This window comes from Mya arenaria, chromosome 17, assembly GCF_026914265.1.
Source record: "Mya arenaria isolate MELC-2E11 chromosome 17, ASM2691426v1".
NCBI classification, from domain to species: Eukaryota; Metazoa; Mollusca; class Bivalvia; order Myida; family Myidae; genus Mya; species Mya arenaria.
The window spans coordinates 54,782,417-54,797,214 of record NC_069138.1 but is presented as its reverse complement, the minus strand read 5'-3'; the positions used below and the strand labels follow the sequence as shown (position 1 = coordinate 54,797,214).

At 32.8% G+C, this 14,798-nt stretch overlaps 1 long non-coding RNA gene across 2 annotated transcripts; it reads right to left on the bottom strand.

The window, feature by feature from the left end:
* Positions 1 to 485: 485 nt before the first annotated feature.
* Positions 486 to 2,223, bottom strand: LOC128223756 (uncharacterized). Of its 2 annotated transcripts, none has more exons than XR_008259348.1 (3): positions 2,201 to 2,223; positions 901 to 977; positions 486 to 567 (listed from the first exon to the last, which is right to left on the bottom strand). It is a non-coding gene; the product is annotated as an uncharacterized LOC128223756 (long non-coding RNA). The 2 variants fall into 2 exon arrangements; XR_008259347.1 differs by having other exon boundaries at positions 2,208 to 2,223.
* Positions 2,224 to 14,798: the final 12,575 nt, after the last annotated feature.

Genomic DNA, 14,798 nt, shown 5'->3' with positions numbered 1-14,798 from the left:
GAAAAAAGTTATGAAGAGAAGAAAAAAATAAAAAATATATAAAAATAATAATCAGGTTTACAACTCTTTGACTACCATACACAATTTAATGATTCATATGCACAGCTATTTTTCTTATCACGTCCAATATGTGCATAAAGTTTGAAGTTAATACCTCAAAAACATAGAAAAGTGAAAGAAAAATAATCAAAGACGAATAACTCTAAAATACCATAAACAAAAATGTTTTTTGCACAGCACTTCTCCTCAACATATTTAATATGTGTTAGAAATCTCAGAAGCATTTGGAATTATGGATAAAAGAAGACTTGTCCAAATGAACCCTAACCATCAAGTGGTAGGAGTATAATAGCAGAGACAAATCATATGTCTTTATATTTAATATGTCAATGTATGTTTGAACAGAATAATTATGTCAATTCTCATTTCTTGGCTTACCACATATTTATATTGTTATACATAGAATTAATCCAAAGAGAACTTACCATTCACTGACAAGATTTCCTCATTATACACAGGAGTATCTTCATACTTTTAGAATCTCTCCATTTTTCTTCTCCATGGGAACTGCAATGCAGAACACATAAGAAAGGAAATCAAACAATTGCATTTTTCAAAACAATTTGTAGAGAAAAATACAACATGACTTCAGACACATGCAGAATTATTTGCATTTATTTTAAGCAAGTTACAAGAGTAACTGTACCCTATGCCATCTGAGTAAAATCTGCATGCAACAAACATGTGCATGCAAAATTGCATGGACTTTCATTTATTTGCATAACAGTTTGAATTAAACCTAACAACCTGACCAAATACTTGAAATATCTTATACTTGAATACATTATGTTATACTAGTAAATGACATTGAGTACATGTAAATATGTGTTAAAAATCTACCTTTCAAATCCAATGCTTTCTTTGCATCAAAACGTTTGTCTGTTTGCCCTTAAATTGGTCCCTCAAGAGTATCTGGTCTGAAATAAATATAAAATTCACCTACTTTTAAGCTAAAATTAGCTATAATACTAACTTGGCTGATCTTAGGAAAAATGAGTCTTAAAGCTGCACTCTCACAGATTGACCGTTTTATCATTATTATTATCTCAGAGAATCAATGCCTTAAATTTCTAACAATAAAACAGATGTCATGTATTGAGAAATCTGCTTATTATTTCATTTTTCTGAAAGTGTTCAAATTTAAGTCACAGAACAACAATTATGAACGAACATATGGAAAACAGCTATCTGATATTTTTTCAGCAGTTTTAAATCATGGTTCGCAGACATAATTTATGCACTAACATTGCATGATTCATTCCATGATGAAAAAAAAAAGTTGTCAGAATGGTAGATCTGTGAAAATGCAGCTTTAATAACAATCCCCAACAGTTCCTCCCAAAGACTTGTTTAAAAGGGGCTGTACTCTGTTTAATGAAATAGCGGAAAAAAAGAAAATTGACGAAAACTGAAATAAACTTGGTATCTATGTGTACAATGCATTAAAACTTACTAACTGAAGTACCACATAATTTACAATAAAAAAAATAAATGCCAATATATTACAAGTTAGGTATAAAGATTAAATATTCCAACTGTTTAGGATAAGCCTTCATAGCACAGTGGATACAACACTGGACTGCAATTTTGGCGACACCGGTTCCAACCCATTCTCCGACTTGATTTTTTTTTTACATTTTGCATTTTGGTATTATTTTTTTTACCATTATGATATCAAAGATTAAAAGATTTTTTTGAATAATTGTCCTGAGATTCTTTACAGATTTTTTTTTTTTGGGGGGGGGGGGTGTCCCACCCCCTTTCTGGATCCGTTAGTGTGGGTTACTCACATGAAATGAACTCAATTTAATTTGGCAGGTTGTAGAAATTTTCAGGCGATTTTATTTATTTATTTATTTATTTTTTTATTTTTTTTTTCTGGGGGGGTCCCACCCCTTTCTGGATCCGCTAGTGTGGGTTACTCCCGTAAAATGAACTCCATTTAATTTGGTGCAAAGCTCTAATAAAAATTGGTGTATTCAATTAAATTCATATTACTAATTAATGTAAACAAACCATTTGCAACTATCCCTGAATAACTTCTAAATGATAGTGATTATTTTCATTTGCATGATAACTAAGAAAATATAAAATAACACTTGAGTGTCCTGTATGGTATCCCGATATAGTCAATACTTACAACTTACATGTGCAGGAATCAGGCAGGAGTTCCATTCTACCAACTTAATACTATTCTTATTTGTCGTCTTCTTAACCGGATGCTTGATTTTTTGTAAACAAACCCCATCGTTCCACTAGACTTTCTCGCTTAATATTTACGCTCGGTTGTGCCTGTATCGAAGAAAATGAAGACCAGTCCAAAACATTGCGTCATTTAGTATTTAGCACGCGCGAGAGTGATTCAAAACATCGAATTTGACCGACACTGAACAGAGGTAAATGGCTATTTTCTTTGAAAATATAACACTTTCTAGTTCAAAAGGTAATTGAATTATGTAGATACGTAAACAATTGACAGTTTAACGAGTATATTTTATTGATATAACGAAGTACTCCTTAAAGCTGCACTCTCGCATATTTTGACAACTTTGTTATTTTTTATTTTTGTCTTGGAGTTTGAATGAGCCAGTTTCTGTGTAAATATATGCAAATAAGTGATATAAGCCTGCTGACAAAAGATCAGATCGCAGATTTACATATTCCGTTAAAAAATTGTTTTATGGCTAAAAGTGCTACTAACAGTTGGAAGAAAAATGCATAAAACATCATTTTCTTAAAGCTGCACTCTCACAGATTGAACATTTTGGCAACTTTTTAATGTTTTGTCTTGGAATGTACTAATTTTGGCGAAAATCCATGGAAACCAGTTATATAAGACTGCTGACAAAAATTAGATCGCAGATTTTTATATTATACCAGTTCAAAAATTGCTGTTTTGTTCATTTTTCTAAAACGTTTATTAACGGTTTTAGCCATAAAACATTAATTTTCAAACGGAAATATGAAAATCTATGATCTGATTTTTTGTAAGCAATCCTATATCATCGGTTTGCAGATAATTATACAAAAATTTGCTCTTTCCAAGACAAAAAATAAAAAAAAGTTGTAAAAATGGTATATCTGTGCACAGGGGCAGGTTGCGTTGTTTTGACACACCACGCCCCCGTCCGTTTTTGTTTTTTTAATCAATTTTTTTTTTATCAAATATTAGTAAGAATATGATGTGGTAACTGTAATATTACTAAATTTTGATAAAAAAAAATTCTTAAAAAAAAAGAAAACGGACGGGGGCGTGGTGTGTCAAAACAACGCAACCTGCCCCTGTGTATCTGTGAGAGTGAAGCTTTAACTTAAATATATATGCAATCCGATGTTTTTTTAAGCAGTCTTGTGTCACTGGTTTTCTTGCACTTATGCATTAATTGGCTTGTATAAAGACAAAAAATAAAACAGTTGTCAAAACATTTAATCTGTTAAAGTGCAATGTTTATTTAAATATACTTGATGCTTGCCTCAATCATTGCCGCTGACAGATCATCAGATGACAGCACCAACATCCAACAATGCAGCGATATTTTTAAAGTCTCTTTCACATCATTCTGTATCCTAATATTTTAATTTATTTAAGATAGTTGCTAAAATCAAGATGTTGAATGCATATTTTACAGCCTTTTAGGCTTTAGAGTGTATTCAATGTCATTTTCAGACAGAAATATCTTGATCGAAGCTAGGAACAAGCTCACAACTGGCATTAGTGAGTCATGCCTGTCAAAACTAATTTTGGGGTACATGCATGTGTCTTTTAAAGTAGAACAGTAGACATCAACTTTACAATGTACATGAATACATTACATTCATACTTTAGTTATTTATGTATTAATGTACATTGTAAAGTTATTGTAGATGTAGATCGTGTCGATGAGAACCAGCCGTTCAGTTAGCTCAGTTGGTTACAGCGCCATGATAGTGTTCCAGCAGTTGTTGTTGGTTCAAGCTCCACATTGAGGCACTTCTCCTCCCAGGTTTACTTAAATGGTGGCAGCGGTACATAGCAGGAGTGCCTCTGTCAGCTTTAAACTACAGTCGAAACTCGATGGCTCGATATTCTAGGGACTAGCCAAAATACTTCGAGCCTCGAGAATATCGAGCCAAGCGGGATTGCTTACAGAATGTTATTTTTTTATTATTCGTTACAAAAAGTCTTGTTTACCTCGTTTGTTATTGGCTATGCTATCTCCGCAAGAGAAGAGTATTAATTGGACATAGTTACACGTCGTAAAGTTCGTAACATCACTTATTCGATACTTAGAAAATATTATTTGATTGTTTTTATTAATTATAAAAATTATGCGAAAACAACAAACAAGTAATTTTAAACAGTGGGTAACAAAAACATAGCTTATTAGTTATATCAGAATGCATTGGAATTTATAAATGTATAACAATTAGAGAAAGAACTTAGATAAAGTGATGGCATGTTTATTCAAACTGTTAAGTCATTCAAATTTGATAATAATTATAATAAATTCAAGTAATTTTTATCGATTAGCGCCGTGTGCTAAATGAAGCCAACCAAACAAATCAAGATGTGAGGTTCTTACCTGAACCCGCGAAAATGACATCGACCCAAGCAAACAAAATTGTGAAATTCTTACTTGGAACCGCGAAAATGACTTCGAGCTTGGAGAAATATCGACCCTCAAAATATCGAGCCATCCGATCAAATTTTATATGAACAAAGAGTTAAACAAAATTGGTTCTTTTAATCTGGTTCAAGCCAACGAGGATATCGAGCCATGAGATATCGAGCCAACGAATTTCGACTGTTATATATATAAAGGGTTAATTAATGGAGAGGAGTGGAGTGTATAGTGTGTCACTGTCAGTGTGTAAGAACAAGCCGCTCGGTTACAGTCTGATCATCAAGTTAATGGTTGTTGAGATTGTGGAAATACTTGTACCATAAGTCATGGTTTTTAAGTTTATTGTTTAAAGTTCCATTTTCTAGTTGTTTTGACCTTAAAGGTGCACTCTCACAGATTGAACGTTTTGACAATTTTTTTGTCTTGGAATGAGGCAATTTTTGCGAAAATCCATGGAAACCACTTATTTAAGACAGCTGACAAAAAATAGATAGCAGATTTTTATATTTAAGTTTAAAAAGTAATGTTTTATGCATTTTTCTTAAACCATTAGTAACGGTTTAAGCCATAAAACATTAATTTTCGAACGGAAATATGGAAATCTACGATCTGATTTTTTGGCAGCAATCATATATCATTGGTTTGCAGATATATGCAAAAATTTGCTCTTTCCAAGACAAAAAATAAAAAAAGTTGTAAAAATGGTATATCTGTGAGAGTGCAGCTTTAAATTTAATGATTTAATGACAACTGCCTTGAAATAGATACCTGATTTAAGCATAATGCCAATGTTTATAAATTTCTATTTTATTTTACTGTGAAATAATGTAAATATATACATATAATTGTTTGTGTTAGTTTAAATTTGCTTGATTTATCATTAACCTAATTATATATTATTTCATTTCTTTTGGTATTAACCCAATATGATGTCATATAATATATCTATGAGTATATAATACCAAGGTAAACACATGTATACAAATCACTTATTATTATGTATAGATAGTTTTTATTTCCATGTAACTCATTTGCATTTTGGAAAATGTGGTCCATTACAGATAAAACCCAGATGTATACGTGGCCTGGATTTCCATATTATGCTGCCCAGAATAAAAGACGATGCAGTTCAGATAAAAACATTGTATGGCTCAATAATCTTTACCAAACTTGGTAAAAAAACTTTGTCATATTATGAGAAATTCCTGTTTTTTTTGTTATTTATGTTCATTCACAGTATATGCAATTCACCAAGCAACACAAGACTTAATGTCCACTTGACACATTTCTAGTTTATTTGGCTTGTACATAAACATCACTTTTTCATAAGAGAATAAATCTCATGTAGGACATTTAGATTGCTCTAGAAATAATTGCCAAGATGTTTTGCATTTGAATCATGTTTAAAGCATACCCAACATTATTTGCATTTATTGTGTTCATGATTGTGTTGTATTCTTCGTTTTTAAGATGCATCAGATGAAGTCTTTGACTATCTAGAAAGGGATTTTGTAAGCTAGTACTGGACATGAAGACAGTCACTTGGAAATGATGATTGTGCAACAGCGGTTAAACATATGCAATAAATCATATGGTAATTTCTTTTCACCTCAATGAATATTTAAGTGACCTACCCACAAATAAAGTGATTCTCTAATAGTTCCAATTTCCACTTTGAATTTGTAATCTGGTATTCTTCATTACTACTACCCGTAACCGGTATCTAAAAATAACATTATAATATTCATCAATAATATCATATGTGAATATTCAGTAATTTATATATGTAATCAATTTGTTTTTGTGTATGTGGTGTTTATATGTTGGAGTTTGTAGTTCATTGTCAGTGATTTTTTTATTTTGAAAAACTCCATTTTCCCCAAAATTAAAAAAAAATTACATTACATTCCGGATTAAAATAGCAATGAATTTCTTGAAATATAAACAAAATCTTGACAAGTCTTTCTCTTTCACAGCATAAGGTATGCATAAAAAAGTTAAAAAATGTATATTTGCCATTATATAAGCTATTTTGGCCTGATTTTGTATTTTTCCCAAAGTTGACTCTTTACCGAATTTGCAAGGTACATTGTACAGGCAGTAAAAAGAATTCATAAAAAAATCACTGATTGTTGTTAAGTGTTTTTTTATGAATGTTGTTCAAGTTTCGTCCTTGGGGTCAAAGTTGTCCCAACCAGAGTTCCTCTGTTACTGATAGACTTCTAGAACAAAAATTGATACACATTCAAATCAGGCAATGACTTCTGCAGTAATGTATGAATTCCTTAGAAACTGATGTCTAAACTAAAAGTTTTTTAGTTTCAAAGATTATGAAACAAGTTGTTATAACAATATAATAATCACCTTTTGGCACGATGTTAAGCAAGGTTTTGCCTTGTTGAGGAAATCGTAGACCTCGTAGTACCCTTAAGGAACCCACTTGTCTGACTTAGTGACTACAATCCAAACTCACAATGTCTTCCTTAACAACCACTTTATAAGCAACCAAGGACATCCTTATCAAATACTTAATTTACAGCAGCCAATGACTTCCATAAAAAATGATGACTTCCTAAACAATCCTTGGCTTCTTTATCAACCAATGATTGCCTTAGCAACTACCTTCATCCATAGCAACAAATTAATTCCCATTCAACCAATGACTTCCTTAGCATCCAATTCCTTCCAACACATCCATTAACTACCTTTATAGGCACCAATGCCTTATTTAGCAACCACTTTTTTCCTGACCAACAGCCAACATCCATAGCAACCAATTACTTCCTTAGTAATCATTGACTTCCATAGCAACTTTCAGGTTCATTACCATAGCATCCATTGACCATGGGAACAACCAGCTTACCATACTTCTCATTTCTGTTAACAAAGAGCAGCCTTCTTTGAGGAGTCCTTATCAACCATCAAATAACACAGCAACCACTAACCTGCTAAGCAAATAGCAACACCTTTCATAACCAGTTGTTACCTGACTGACTTGTTCATGGTCATTTTAATCAGGTGATCAATTAAGGGCCATGCTGGCCCTTTTGTTTTGAATGTACATTTCCTTAGCTTATTCATTTAATTCAGCAAATGTATAAACATAGTGTAAAATTCTGGATACTTTCAAGTTTTGTCAATATTATATATTATCAATGTTTTAATTTTCAAACAGGTGACCAGACAGGGAGGAAACTAGGGAAATGGTTATCCACCAACAGCCCAAGTGCTTGGTTGATAAGAGGAGCCACATCATTAAACATTACTGCCCAAAGTGGTGTGCTTTGCTAACACTTATGATTGTGATTTGATAAAAAAGCAATGAATGAACGCTCATTATTCATAACTATAACTAAAACATTGATGTCATATGTGGTATTTGAGATCCTGATCTATAGTTGTGTGCAATGGATTATCAAAGAAAAACAAAAGAGTGGTCAACAAAATGAATTGCATAATGCACCAGTCAATTGTAACCACACTCCCGCCCCCAGGTCCGGGGAATAACGGGGACTTTTGACTTTCGGTCCAGGCTACCCCAGGTTAAATTCCCTGAATTGATGGTAAAATCCCTGCCAAATTCCCCCGCATCCATCATACCCTAGGTAAGACAAAACCATCGCATTCACACCCAGTATACCCCCGGACGGGGGTGGTGGTGGTTACAATTGACATGTGCATTACCCACTACCCATTTACACCAGTAATTCATATTTATATTTGATAGACATGCCTCTTGTCAAAGGGTTTGAAGGGTATGAACGTCAGAACTGCCTGCCTATGGCCTTTCAAGATTTTATAACATTGTTAAACTAAAGAAATTATTATTAAGTTTATACTAGATCTTTGTTAAGAGTGACCACTTTGATAATTCTGGAGAAAAACTATTAGGATTACATTCTGTATTTGTCCATAATTTGTCATATGACATGTAATTAGGAGTTCATGCCTTCAAAGAATTGTGAATCTTATATAATTATGTATTTGACATCTTATGAATTTTATCACACTTCAACATAGAGGCAGTTCAAATAAATACTGCTATGATTATACCAATAGGGCAAGAATTCCAAACAAGACAGTATATACATCTAGTATCATGTTTGTCTGATAATTTTGAAATCATAGTGATTAAATCTAAAAGGATGTTAAAGCTGCACTGTCACTGATTAAGAGTTTTCGCATTTGCTTTGAAAAAAATAATTAAAATAGTCTGACTATTGCATGAATGCCTTCAATCCAGTCATATAAGATAACTCTCATTGAAACAGAACTCAATTGTCTGAAAAACTGCCAAAATTTTCATTTCTTCTCAAGCATTACTAACCATTAAACATAGAGTTTTAAATGGTAATAGGAAAAACTGCGATTTTGTATGCAGTCTCATATAACTGTTATCAGACATGTGCACAAAACTTTTTCATTCCAAGTTAAAAATAATAAAAATTCATATATCTGTGAGAGTGCAGCATTAACAATGAAAACAATTATTGAAAATGGTATTTCCAACTGTGTATAATAATGCAACAACAATTTACCTTCTACTAGCACATTGAATTACAAGTTCTGCTTTTTCAAAGAAAACGGGCGTATGGGAAGTACCATCACTTCCAGCGATATTTTTGTTGTAGCTTTTTTATGAGAGACATTGGCAAAAACTGTTTATAGATTGTGTTTTAAGGAAAATTACTACATGTGTGTATGTTTTATAGACAGTACTCCAGTTCTATTTAGTATATAATATGTTTGTTTCATTTAAGGCTTTTGTGTGTTTTAGGGCTGTTTCAGACCATTCCTGATGTCGTATTTTTATATAAACCCGGCAATCATAATTGCATACCTCTTTGCAAAAGAATAATAAACATTCACGGAAATTTAACAATGACGGAATTTTTCGAATTTTTACTCAACATAAGAAGAGACTTTTGTATTTTGGCCCAGCTGATGTTATTATATTGTTGGTTAACATAAGCTTACAAGCAAATCAGCAGGCAGAATAGATAAAGAAATAAATGAGCATGTAGTCTTGTTTTGCATACAGAAGTTAGGGGCTTAGCTAGCCCTTTATATATGGATTCATAATTGCTAGGTGGGTCTCGGGGCATGCCCCCTCAGAATATTTTGAAAAACATGGTGCATTCTGGGCGTTCTGAGGTGCTTTATTTTGTACTGGTAAATAAAAATGACAGTTAAAGGATTATGTAGTCAAGTATGCATACTGCAACTTTGGCTGATTTTTTTTATGTTTTTGTCAACATCATGTGAATTCATCCGCGTAATAGTGTTATATGCAGCTACACGCCTGGTAGCTCAGACAGACATTTTTAGGCTTATGTAGACGTTTGCAAGGCAAGGCTTGGCAAACCAAAGTGTCTGTCTCATTATATTGGTTACAAAGTGCTGCATGTTGTTTGCAATTGTGCATTTTGCGCGACTGGTAAATATCTGCAATATAAAAACTTAAAATTCATTGACACCTAGGTGACCAAATTTCATTTTTTTTTTCATTTCATTTGTCAAACATTGTGCCCCAAAAGCACATTTCACATAAGTATGTAGTTTCTTTACTTAAGGTCTATTATACTGTAATATAAAATCCATTTAAAAACAGTAATTCTGGTAATTTTATTGGGAAATTTGACAAAGTAATTGGCAAAATGCAGAAATTTTCAAAAAAAAATCACCTAAAAATCATATTTTACAAAATACATAGTTGGTATATTTCAAGTATCTTATAATGTTATATAATATCTGTTTTAAATAGTTATTTTGGTAATTTTATTGCAAAATTTGATGCTAAGTCCAGAAATTCTCATTTTCATTTAACTTTTAAAACATTTTGCCCAAAAAAATATATTTTGTACAATTTGATTGTATTATACTTATAGTATATTAAATGTGGTGTCTGATATAACACAAAACCAACAAAAAAAATCTAAGCATTTTTCTCCCATTTTTCATTTTCACTGGACAAAGAATAAATAGAGGTGATGAGGTGTTGAAACTCTGCTTCAACATCTCTCTATTCAAATAGAGAATAGTGCATGTCACCACAATGTATATAGACTATAACAGATGTTCAAATCTACAGATAGAGAATAGTCCACGCTACCACAATGTATATAGACTATAACAGTGGAGTTGAAGTAAAGTTTCAAAATCTGCAATGCATAGAGAACAGAGGTGTTGAAGCACTGCTTCAACACCTCTGAGATTGAATAGAGTATAGCGCACGCTACCACAATGTATATAGACTATAACAGAGGAGTTGAAGTAAATCTTCAAAATCTCTGGCTGTATACATTGCATAGAGAACAGAGGTGTTGAAGCACTGCTTCAACACCTCTGAGAATGAATAGAGTATAGTGCACGCTTCCACAATGTATATAGAGTATAACAGAGGAGTTGAAGTAAATCTTCAAAATCTCTGGCTGTATACATTGCATAGAGAACAGAGGTGTTGAAGCACTGCTTCAACACCTCTGAGAATGGATAGAGTATAGTGCACGCTTCCACAATGTATATAGACTATAACAGAGGAGTTGAAGTAAATCTTCAAAATCTCTGGCTGTATACACTGTATAGAGAACAGGGGTGTTGAAGCACGGCTTCAACACCTCTGAGAATGAATAGAATATATACTGTGCAAAGTATATACCGGTATAGAATATAACACCAGTGTATGTACTGTCACGGTATATCGTGCATATCCATATATTGTATAGAGTCGATGCACTGCGTTGACATCTAAGATCTCAATCTCAACTTGGACTAAGCATTCTAGATTTAATATTTTTTTCTAGATTCAAATAATTCACTGTTTTAACGACTTTGGTAAGGTTGACAAACTATCCTACTTACTTTTACTTTTTTTATACGTAACTTAATAATGGCATATTCTTCTTTTAACAGAGGATCCAAGTGAACTCGAAAAGAAAGCTCCTCCAAAATACATAACCTGCCCCCCTTCGGACCTTAAAAGTAGATATACAGCACCTAAAGGACAAAAGCAAGCACGAGTTCAGTGGACCAAACCGTCATATTCGGGAGACGCCAATCCGAAAAGGCTGGTTATAGATATTGCAATTCCTTCTACTGCAGATAGTTTTTTTTTTAAAATGAATATATAGTCTTCTTCGAAGTAACAAGTCAATGAGTATGCCTCTTCAATTGTATATGTATTGCAGGTTTATTGCGAAGTCAATCTAAAAAGGGTTTTACAATATAAATAATGCAAATTATGTGTTTGTCCCGGAAAGCTTAAGGCCATGATATTGATTAAGTGATGTGGCCTTTTTGGCTTTTATTATTCCTGACCTCGAAAATATGATGAAAATAAGCTGTTAACTCCTAAATGCCCACATATTTCATAAACATGAAGGAATCAACAACTTATGAACTTTTACTTTTTATATAACACTTTTTTCAACTGAATGCGGTAGGATTTACATAAAGTCGCCCTTTTTTCAATCTCATCTAAAAATAAAATTTTCCTTAATTCATTACATGCAGTAACCTTGCAAAACCGGACAATAACTGTAAAAACTAGCACCGTAAAGTTATGATAATAACTTATACCTACATTATACACAATTTTAATATTCGTTTACGAACAAAAAATGAATTGCATGCTTAATCAAGCCGCTTGAAAACGTTTTAGTGAACAGTTCCAATAAACATTTAAATATTGACTCTTTCCGTTCCATTTTTAGATTTTTTCTGTTTATTTTTTATATGTCCTATCTACATCAAAACAACCACAAACGGGTGTTTAAATGTCATAAGGTTTTATAAGTATAAGGTACAATTTTGTTAATATTAATTAATTTCAGCTCGATTGTAAAGAAAGATGTAAGCTGATATAAATCACTATCAAGTCACTTTCCTGGACATACACCAGAATTGTGTCATTTTTGAGCTGTTGACGTAACTGATAAGAAACTAGTTAATTACCATAACCAACTTGTATTGACAGGCAGTAATCGAGTACAGTTTGGGCCCGCTAAAATTGATTCGATTTTATTGAATTGTTAAAAAGTAAAATCACGCTCGTCGCACCTTCAGCCTTTCAACGCTTTCAGCGCTTTCTTTTGAGAGGCCATGAGGGGGTACACACTGGTGGGGATCGAACTCAAAACCTTATGGGTAAGAGGCGGACACCTTAATCCCAAGACTACTCTCACCTCCTTTAAGGTACGATTTCCATACACCGTACCAATTCTTGATTGTACATTGTTACTGTATATGGAATTTTTCGCAGTTCCATAACCTGCTGTGGACCATATACAAATGGGGGCATGTATTCTGGATCTATCGACGGAATGACGCACTTCATCACGTACACGGCGAAAGATAGCTACGGCAGAACAGATTCATGCTCGTTTAGCTTTAAAGTTTTCTGTAAGGACATTATCTTGTTTGTTTTCTTGTTTTCAATATTTTTATTTTTTTTAATTCAACTTCCTACTTATACGCAAATACCAATCCATTGCATATAGTTGTTACAGGACGTTTTTGTTCAGTTATTATATGCAAAAATACGCTTGTCATTCCATCGCACCACTGTTATTTTTAGTTCGTCTGTTGAGGAAAAACGATACCGATGTCATAGTCTTAGTGGTATTGGCGTCGGCTTCGTTGTGCAAATCATTTAAGCTAGGTCAAATCTAATTCAAGATAGATTCAAATAAAAATTGGAACACATGTTGCAGGAGGCAATACACACATGTATAGCAAGCCGATAAATCCATGCTACATGCATCAAAATATTAAAAACTATCATGCATACTCTTTGATTGGACCATAACCATTCATACTAATGACAAAAAGCATATGTACAGACATGCCCGTAGCTTAGGCTCAAACAGTTCATAGTTTGAAAAATATTAATAACTATATAACTTTGTATACATATTACCAGTGAGAATAAACGCATGCGTAGTATCCTGCAGACTTAAGTACCGCGAATCATTTATTGCCAGATCTGTCAGATCTACTTCTTTAACATGACCTGTTAAAATAATTGAAGCACCAGGTTTACAAAATAAGATGTAAGTTTTATGCGGTTTAGAATAATGTGAATTAAAAGACAACTTTATTTAAATACGTTCAAAAAATTGCAACGTTTATGTGAATTTGAAAGCAAGCTGAAGACTATTAAATATATCTTGGTAAGGAACCAATGGGAAGAGCTAATTTAAGAAATGTGTTGACTAAAAGACCCTACCTACAATAAAAAAACAACGCGTCCAATATCGGGTTTCGTTTAATAAACATTACACTTGCAATAATCTTGCGAGATGAGAGTAATGTTCACATATCTTAGTGTATATAGGTTTATCAATTATTGTTTATGAAACTAGCGAATTGTTCATGGAATAATACATGGTTGACCACGGCTTTCGATTGATAATTGCCTTAATTGGAAGAATAATTTGGTAATAAATTTTCACTGGGGCAATTATCAAGCGAAAACCATGTTCAACAATGTCTTATTATGTACAAACATATATTTTGCCATTTGTCAATGTTTAGAAATTTAAATTGTGGAACAACATTGGATATTATTTATTCACTTGTTCATTTAATTAAAAATTCATCAATTTACATTTCATATTCTTAGGTTATGACAGGCACATCAGGAAATGTCTTTGTTACATTGTGGGGCAACTCAAAATACCTTTTTCAATTCGATTTTTTATTACCAGTGAATAGAATTGTAAAGAAAATGATATTCAGGCTTGACGCGCCCACAGCCTTTCAACGCGTTCATCGCATTCATTTAAGTTTGGACTACTTGCCGTTTATTTCAACCAAATTCGGTTGTGAAATACCTATAATGTTATTTTGTTTAATGTGGTTTGATATTCTCTCTTATGTTAAAATCCTTTAAAAAGTACTAAAATAGGTTCAAAAAGTGTAAAATGACCACTTTACGATGAAACGCATTTATAAACTTTTCCTTTGCAAAAATACATTGATAAAAATGCGTTGGTTGGTTGTGTTTGTAAATAACTTATGTGATTGTTTGTAAAAGATTTATTCTGCTCCGAACCGTACGTCGACGACCATACCAAGAAGTCCACATGCTCTGACGGAAACAACGAAGAAAGCGTTTGCCAGTTTAGATGTGTC